Raw genomic sequence first — 7,495 nt, forward strand, 5'->3', positions numbered from 1 at the left:
GATATTACACAATGATAGTCGCTGGAGTCCAAATGCAGGCAATTTTGTATGAAAATCTCCAGTCTGTGGGCAGTATTAAGGAAAAGACTATGGCTGGAGACAATAAAGATTACTCTTTTTCATGTTAGATGGAAAGAGAGAAGCATTCCTCCTTTTGTCTACCAGGAAGAGAGAAAACCACAAAAGCATTATCCATGTAGAAAGAAAAGACATAAAAGCAATGGACTCTTCTATCCTAGTTAAGATTGGCTGAAGTCGTAGGTTCAGCTTAAAAAATCATGGCTAATGATCCTCATGCTGCAGAAAACCTGAAGTAGAAGCCAGATATCTGGTTTTGGGAAAATAGCAGGGTCTCTGATAAATGCATGGTCTTCATGTGTCCATCTCCTCTGGTTTAGCAGCCACACTGTGAAAGTTAGGAGGTAAATACTAGCTTGAATACTCTCTGAACCTCTAGCTTTTCTTTTAAAAAAATGTCAAACATGGACAAATGTACTTCATTCCTGAATTTTATTTATTCTTTTTTTTTTCAGTGCTCTTCAGAACTGACACTTCTGGTAAATTTAGAGTTCTCTAATAAAACAAACAAAACCCAAAGCCCACCAAACACAGACACACACAAAAAAAACCCAACCAAAAAACCAAAAAAACCCCCCAAAAAACAACAAAACAACAATCAAACAATGGTATATGAGTTTTACATCCATCAAAAAAACTTGTATGGGGAGTGTCCCCTTGGTCAAGAAAAAAGACCATGATGTGTAGAAACTGGATAAAGAGAGGCTGAACTGTGACTGGAAAGAGAGCTTGTCTACAGCAGGCTGGGAATAATCCACCCCTGTGATGTGCAGTATATGGTACATTCTCTATGTTGAGGATAGAAAAGGTACTGAAAGTTTAGGCAAGTGAGGATAAAACCATAGAACTATATTTAAAATATATATCAAGGAATTATATTTATATGAGGGATGATTAAGAAAACCCAGCTGTTGAAAGAAGGTAGTTATGCATTTTATATAATCAGACATTACTTACATGACAGTCTGGTGAGAACAATAGCTAATTTTTCCCAAGGATGCTAATCTCCCCTGATAGTTATTGAAAGAAATTATTCACTGTGATAGATAAATTAAAAAATGATGCAAGCAGTCATCTGAAAATACCTCTTTTCATCTTTAATAACCTAATTCTTACTTCATTAAGCCAGCTGATTGGGTATTATTATGATTGACTACTTTATTAGAAGGACATACAACAGTAAGGGTTTCTGTATGTCACAAGAGGATGACGTCTTCAGCTGCTCAGTTAAGTACATGAGTGAGATGAAATGACAGTGAAGTATTTCCACAAGGAGATGTGATACGAAATTAGATTTGTTTAGGGCAATCTGATGGAGAAAATTGAATGTTGGGAGCTCCTTGAAAACTCTCTAAGCATTACTCAATGTGATTTGGGCTGCAAAATGCTAACAGCTGTAAAGAATATTGGTTTTGACATCTCCTATAATACTGGTGAACATAAAGGAGGTGAGCAGTCTATGAGATCTGAGTGATTGTCACTAGCACTATCAGAGTTGCCATTTATTATGGAGTGTGTTCAACACTCACGGCTGGCAAATTATCAGCTGAAGTTTTGCCAGTGTAAGTCCTTATGCTTAGGATCACAGTTATTTGTAATTATGGAGGGATGACTACATGGTCCCTTGACTTGCTGCTTTCTGTCAGTAAGTGGATGTGCTACATTAAGTTGGTATTCCTGTACTCAGTAAATTTGTGCCTCATTAGGGCTACCCTTGAAAACATATTCATGGTCACATAAATAATGTATGCTAAAATAGGGGAGGCTATATAAACAGTGCTTGTGGATGTGCCTTCAGTTTCCTGCTTTAAACAGCTTTTGGACTCTTCATAAATGTTATGAATGTCAAGACAGGTATTTGGGGGAATCATTGAAGTATTTCACTTCCATGTATCTCAGATCTGCTATTTCATGGGGGCTAATTAATGTGCTTATGAAACAAAGATTTTGCTTTGTTTTGCTTTGTATAAGTCCTTAGAACTTCTCATGAGAAGGGAGGTGAAGGATCAGCTCTTGTTACTTATTAACTGTGTTTTTCTATTCCTGCAGTATAGGCCTTTAGCTGAATTTTCTCACCCTAATGAGTTCAGTCCAAATCACTTGGTCAAATCTTTCTGTCTTTATTCCCTCGCTTCCTTCTGACTTTGCCCGCTTCTCCTTGTCACCTTCTCCCAACATCCCACCTCCTTCCCCCTCCTCAACAAAGCAAACAGTTTACTGACTAAATATGAGTAGATGCAGTAAATTTTCAGGAGACTGCATCACAGGACCAAAGTGGGCAACAATTTGGATTTGCCCATACCATTTGTGGAGATTCAAAACCTGAGACTATGATTAAGTGATGTATTAGGGCAGAAAAACCTTGCCACTTGCTCCATCATAACAGGAAGGAAATTCTCTCTGATTAGACAAAACTTTCTTCTGTTAATCCTAATGTTGAGAGCAGTTTTTTGTATGTTTTGGAGCTAAAACCTTTGGTGATGAATACTTCTCCAAAATACTCTTTTTTTTTTCTCATCAGAAACTGCAGTATTAGTTAAACAGATTTTTACAAGATAAATGAATTCTTGAAATGATTGGCCACGAATCTTACTTTGCAGCTTATATAAGTGTGTAGTGAATGGGATGAGACTATGAGAAAAAAAAGGGGGAAGTTAAGACATTGTTCATATGTAAAATAAAAGCAAATTATGCAAGACCTTGAGTAGACATTTATAAATAGTTTTTAGATATTTTTAAGTGCTTTTCCTGAGCCTATTTCTTTTAACTATTGAGTATATTAGATATAATTAAAAGTAAATTGCCTCTAAGAGAACAGGAGTCATTTACTCAGGAGTACTCAAACACTTCTGCAAAACTCTTAGATGTTATTGTACCAGACTTCCAGTGGATATTCTTAATGCTTACGATATATGCAATACGCAAAAAAATATCCTTTCTATACAAAATAGTCAGTGGAAACTGCTGGGAGTGACATGTCCTTCTGTGGTGGTGTCAGTTTTGACTGTTTTCCAGACTGCCTTGCTGGGAGATGCTGACTGCTCTGTGTGACACACTTTGCAGTTTTGAAAAACTGTCTGAGAGGTGCTGTACAGAAGGTGGTGAGTTTACTCCCTGGATGGCTGAGCTGGTTATTTCTTCCTTGTTCCCAGTCCTCGCTGTCTTGGGACTGAGGAGCTAAACACTGATACATTCTGTGGCATACATAAGGAGTGGGATGCATGGAGGGAAATAAGGGATTTCAGGACATGCTGAGATCCTAGATTTCATCTTAGTCCAAAGTCCACTGATACACAGTAGGAGTGTCCAGTGTCTGTGATCAGACAGGAGTTATGGACAGAGGCTGAATGTGCAGCAAATGTTTCTTGAAGATAGTCTTGCAGGGGTGGGTGATGTTGGGGTAGTTTTATTTTAATGTGCCAGGTGCCTCAGGGCAGCACTGGCAGTGAAGTGTTCCATTTTACCAAAAGATGAAGCAGCAATAATACAGGCTCCTCCTCTGTGTTCCCTTCATGGTGTGCCTGACTTCTCACTGGGAGCAGCAGAACTTCAGTGACCGTGCTAACTCAAACACGGGCCTCACGTTGACGTGTGAAATAATCCTGGTCGTAGTGGGGAAACCTGTTTAGCCAGGAGGATATGAAAACATTAGGTAATTTGCCAAGGTTCTGATAGCTTTGTTTTGTTCTGGGTTTTGGTGTGTTGTTTTGTTTCTAGAGTTTTCACAGGGTTTTTACACTTTTCACAGAGGTACGAGGAAGAAATTTCTTAAGAGGAAGAAGTTTTCAATTTTTTGAAAAGGGTCCTAAACTGTATAAAACCACTTCGTGTTGGCATGATGAAAGTTCACTGTTATCACACAAGAACAAATATTGCAGAGATTTTGCATGGTCTAGAAAAACAAAACAGACTGCAGGGTCATAAAAAAAAGATCACTTAACAGCAGAAGTGTGGAAATTTGGCCACTTAAATGTCTGAACTGGTGTGGATGGGAAAAGTTTGCCAAGTGGCAAAATACTGGGAGGAGAGGGGTGGTTTTTTTCTGTCATACAATTAGGCAGTTGTATTTTTCCTCAGCAGTTTATCTCAGGTCTGTATCACTTGCCTAGAAGGCTAAGGCCATATCAAAGGCATTTGTGAATTGCAACATAAAACTTGTTAGTTACTAATTTATATATTTTATATGTGTGTATATAGCACATATATATAAGTACAAAATTAGAAACTAACTGATTTTTCCCAGTGTAAACCACAAGTGCATTTCTGAAGAAAGGGGAACAAAAAGAGACAGCAGCCTCAGTGCTGAGCTGTCCAGACAAAGTGGAAAATAATGAGGAGCCCTGAGAGCTCACCTAGAACGAGGCACCTAGTCCAGTTACACCCCTTCATTTTACAGGAAGAAATGCATGGCAGTGTGTTGACTGTGTGACCTGCCACTGAGTTATCATTTGACCTGGAAAGAAGGAAACCTCTTAAGCTCTTCCCTGGCTTAATTCTGTTCTAAGCCCATGACTCCTGTATCCCAGATACATGCCCTCATCATCAGATTTGCTTAAGCTAGGGAGGTCATCTTTAATACGCCAGTTGAAAAGCAAAATAGTTTATTGAATGATGATTTCAGTTGATGTTTAATCCCCAAGGTCTTACATTTCTGGACAGTAATCATCTGGCTCGAGTGTCAAATCTCCTTGGCCCACTTTAATTTTTTGTTCTTGTTCCTATAACCTAAAACCACTTCAGACTGATGGTTATGACAAGCTTGTTCAGTGGTGAAAAACTCAAGCTAGTGACCATGTTTCCAGTAAGGGAGGGGACTTGAAACAGGTTTTTTTGGAGCCGAGTGCTCCAACCCGCAGGCTTTTGTTTAAAACAGGACTGAGCACATGTGCAGCCTGTTCTCCAGTTGCTTTGTCCCAGGCCTTACACAATTGCCATGTAATGTGGGAGGTACGCTTTCACAAGCAGTACAGGGAACAGTATGAAAATGCTGCTGGACATTTGAGCAGCACTGCTCTTTCATGTGTGACTCTTGGCAGAAGTTTAAGAGGCCACAGATTCAGGCACCACTGTGGTTAATGATTAGCACTCATTCTCTGTAAATCTTGCCTTAAATCAAAACCCAGGAGGAATCTGAAATAGCTGGTAGAGGGGACCTCAGTTACAGTGACCCCTTTTGTGCCATTATGCTCTGATTTGCGTGGGTTTTTTTGCTTTTAGATACATTAAATATCCTTTCCTGTTTGAGAATATTTTGTTTTTTCCTGTGTTAATAGAGAAATTCTTACTTGAAAGCAATATCTTGATTGTGTGGGAGAATGATTAAAACATTTAAAGAAAGGAATAAAAACCTCTCTTAGAAGAGTGTTCTTAATGCCTGAATGCTTTATGCTTGAGGAAAGACAGCTGCTGCATCCTTTTGTACATTGTGGACAGGTTCCAAGTGTGTGTACACATGGTCACACAGACAGACGTACAAGAATTATTAGCTTACATTTCCACATTAAGAGTAAGCCAGGCACAATAATGACCAGTACTGAACTAGCTGTTACAGATCTGGTCATGATAGATGGAACAGGTCTATCAGATCAAGTTCTTGTATCAGCTACTGTCCCTGCAAAAGGGGAGGTAATCATTATGACACTGATTTGTCTCTTGGACTCCACTAGCTCCACTAGCTTTAATGGGAAATCAGTGTGAATAAACTGATAATCAGAATAAACTCATAATCAGTGTGAATAAACTGATAATCAGAATAAACATGAGATCAGATTAATCTGCTTGATCTGATCTTATGATTTAAGCAGGCATCTGGAAAAAAAAGGCTAATGTCACTTTGGCCAATTAATGAACACACATCTCATTTTAAACAGTAAGTTAATCAATAAGAATTAAACAGAATCTTGTCTGATATTTTACTTTGTCAACTGTAACACACTTTAAAACCCCCACATTGAACTCCTGCTTACTCTGTGTCAGCAAAATCTTAACAGCACAGGACAGATTAGTCTTCCTTTAACTTTCTTACAAGGCTAAATCAGCTGTATGGATAAGGACACAGGTCAGAAATAAGGTAAAGTCATAATTACGTACAATTTTTTTCTTAAAAAATTTGCCTGCTGCTGTCCTCATACAAGGTGATGCTCATAGTTATTTTCTCTATGGTATACACACCTTCAGAAAACATCACTAAGGACAATTTTTTTCCCTCTGTGTTGCCTTGCTTATAAGTTTCACTTGAAGAAAAAGGCTGTCCTGGTCCTTAATTATTCTAGGTACCGGAAGTCTTGGTCAGAGACTATTCTGAGTCACAGTTTCAGCTGTCAGTGCCTTTTCTTCTTTATCACTGGGATCTCCAGGTTTTCAGAAAATGGCATGTTCTGAAATGTCATTGTATCACAAAATCTCATCTACTCTGCTGAAAAGAGCCGCTTGCAACCTAAATATACTTGCTAAAAGAAACTAATTCTCTTAAGAGCTTTTCTTAAAAATTTTATTTTTCTTACAGATGCTCACCTGTTTGACAATGCCTAAATCTGCTTTTTCTTCTATATGTAAATGATGATCTGTGGAAAAATAATCCTACATGCATAGAACTAATGTTATTAAATGTTCTACAGCTCCCCTGGAAGCACTTACAATCTGAAATTCTGAAAAACGCCTTTCGAGTCAAAAGCAAGAACTGTACAAAGTTGCAATCCCCCTTTGCTCATAGAAACTCGAATAGGATTTCAACATATCTTTTAATAATAAAACTTTTGTGGAACTTTAAAATAATAATAATAATAATTTTCTCTCAAAAAAAATCTGAAATGTACTCTTGTACAAAATTGTGATCGCTTTTATTAGTATTCCTCAGAGTCAAAAATTTACTCGGTCTGTGTGACTTAATTAAGAGTCCACAGAAACCTCTCCAGCATATGATCAGACTTAAATCATAACTGTAAACAGCATTACTACTATAAGAGAGTAGTTTTTTATATTAGTTTAATTGCATATCATGAAGTTTGTTTTGGTTCCTGAACAGGAACTCTCACAGGTGCTTCTGTATTTTGGGTTTATCTACCTGAATGTGTTTGAAATTTCAACCCTTCTGGTACAGCGATGCCTCATACAAGATCCTTGGGATTTTGGGGCAAGGATACACGAAAATGAGAGAAATTCATCTCATTGTTTGTATCTATGTATGAAGTACCTTTTTGTTCACGAAGGGGGTAGCAAGGGCAGGACTGAGAACTCCAGCTCAGTGAGGCCGCTACTTCGTGCCCCACATGAATTCCAGCAGAGAACATCGGGTCCAGGCGCAAAGCGTGGCAGTGGCTAAGCTGGATGCTGTAAAATGGAGCTTAAAACCGGCAAGGGTGAAGCGAAAAGCAGAGGCGATGGCCGTGTGCGAGTGCAGGGCCCGAGGCCCTCGGCA

The 7,495-nt window shown here is 38.5% G+C and overlaps 1 long non-coding RNA gene across 1 annotated transcript; it reads right to left on the reverse strand.

The window, feature by feature from the left end:
• Positions 1–493: 493 nt before the first annotated feature.
• LOC108448276 lies at positions 494–7,489 on the reverse strand. Its single transcript, XR_001864115.1, has 2 exons — positions 7,271–7,489; positions 494–3,699 (listed from the first exon to the last, which is right to left on the reverse strand). It is a non-coding gene; the product is annotated as an uncharacterized LOC108448276 (long non-coding RNA).
• Positions 7,490–7,495: the final 6 nt, after the last annotated feature.

The sequence above is a fragment of the Corvus brachyrhynchos genome, unplaced genomic scaffold (genome assembly GCF_000691975.1).
Source record: "Corvus brachyrhynchos isolate BGI_N302 unplaced genomic scaffold, ASM69197v1 scaffold178, whole genome shotgun sequence".
In the NCBI taxonomy this organism is placed as follows: Eukaryota; Metazoa; Chordata; class Aves; order Passeriformes; family Corvidae; genus Corvus; species Corvus brachyrhynchos.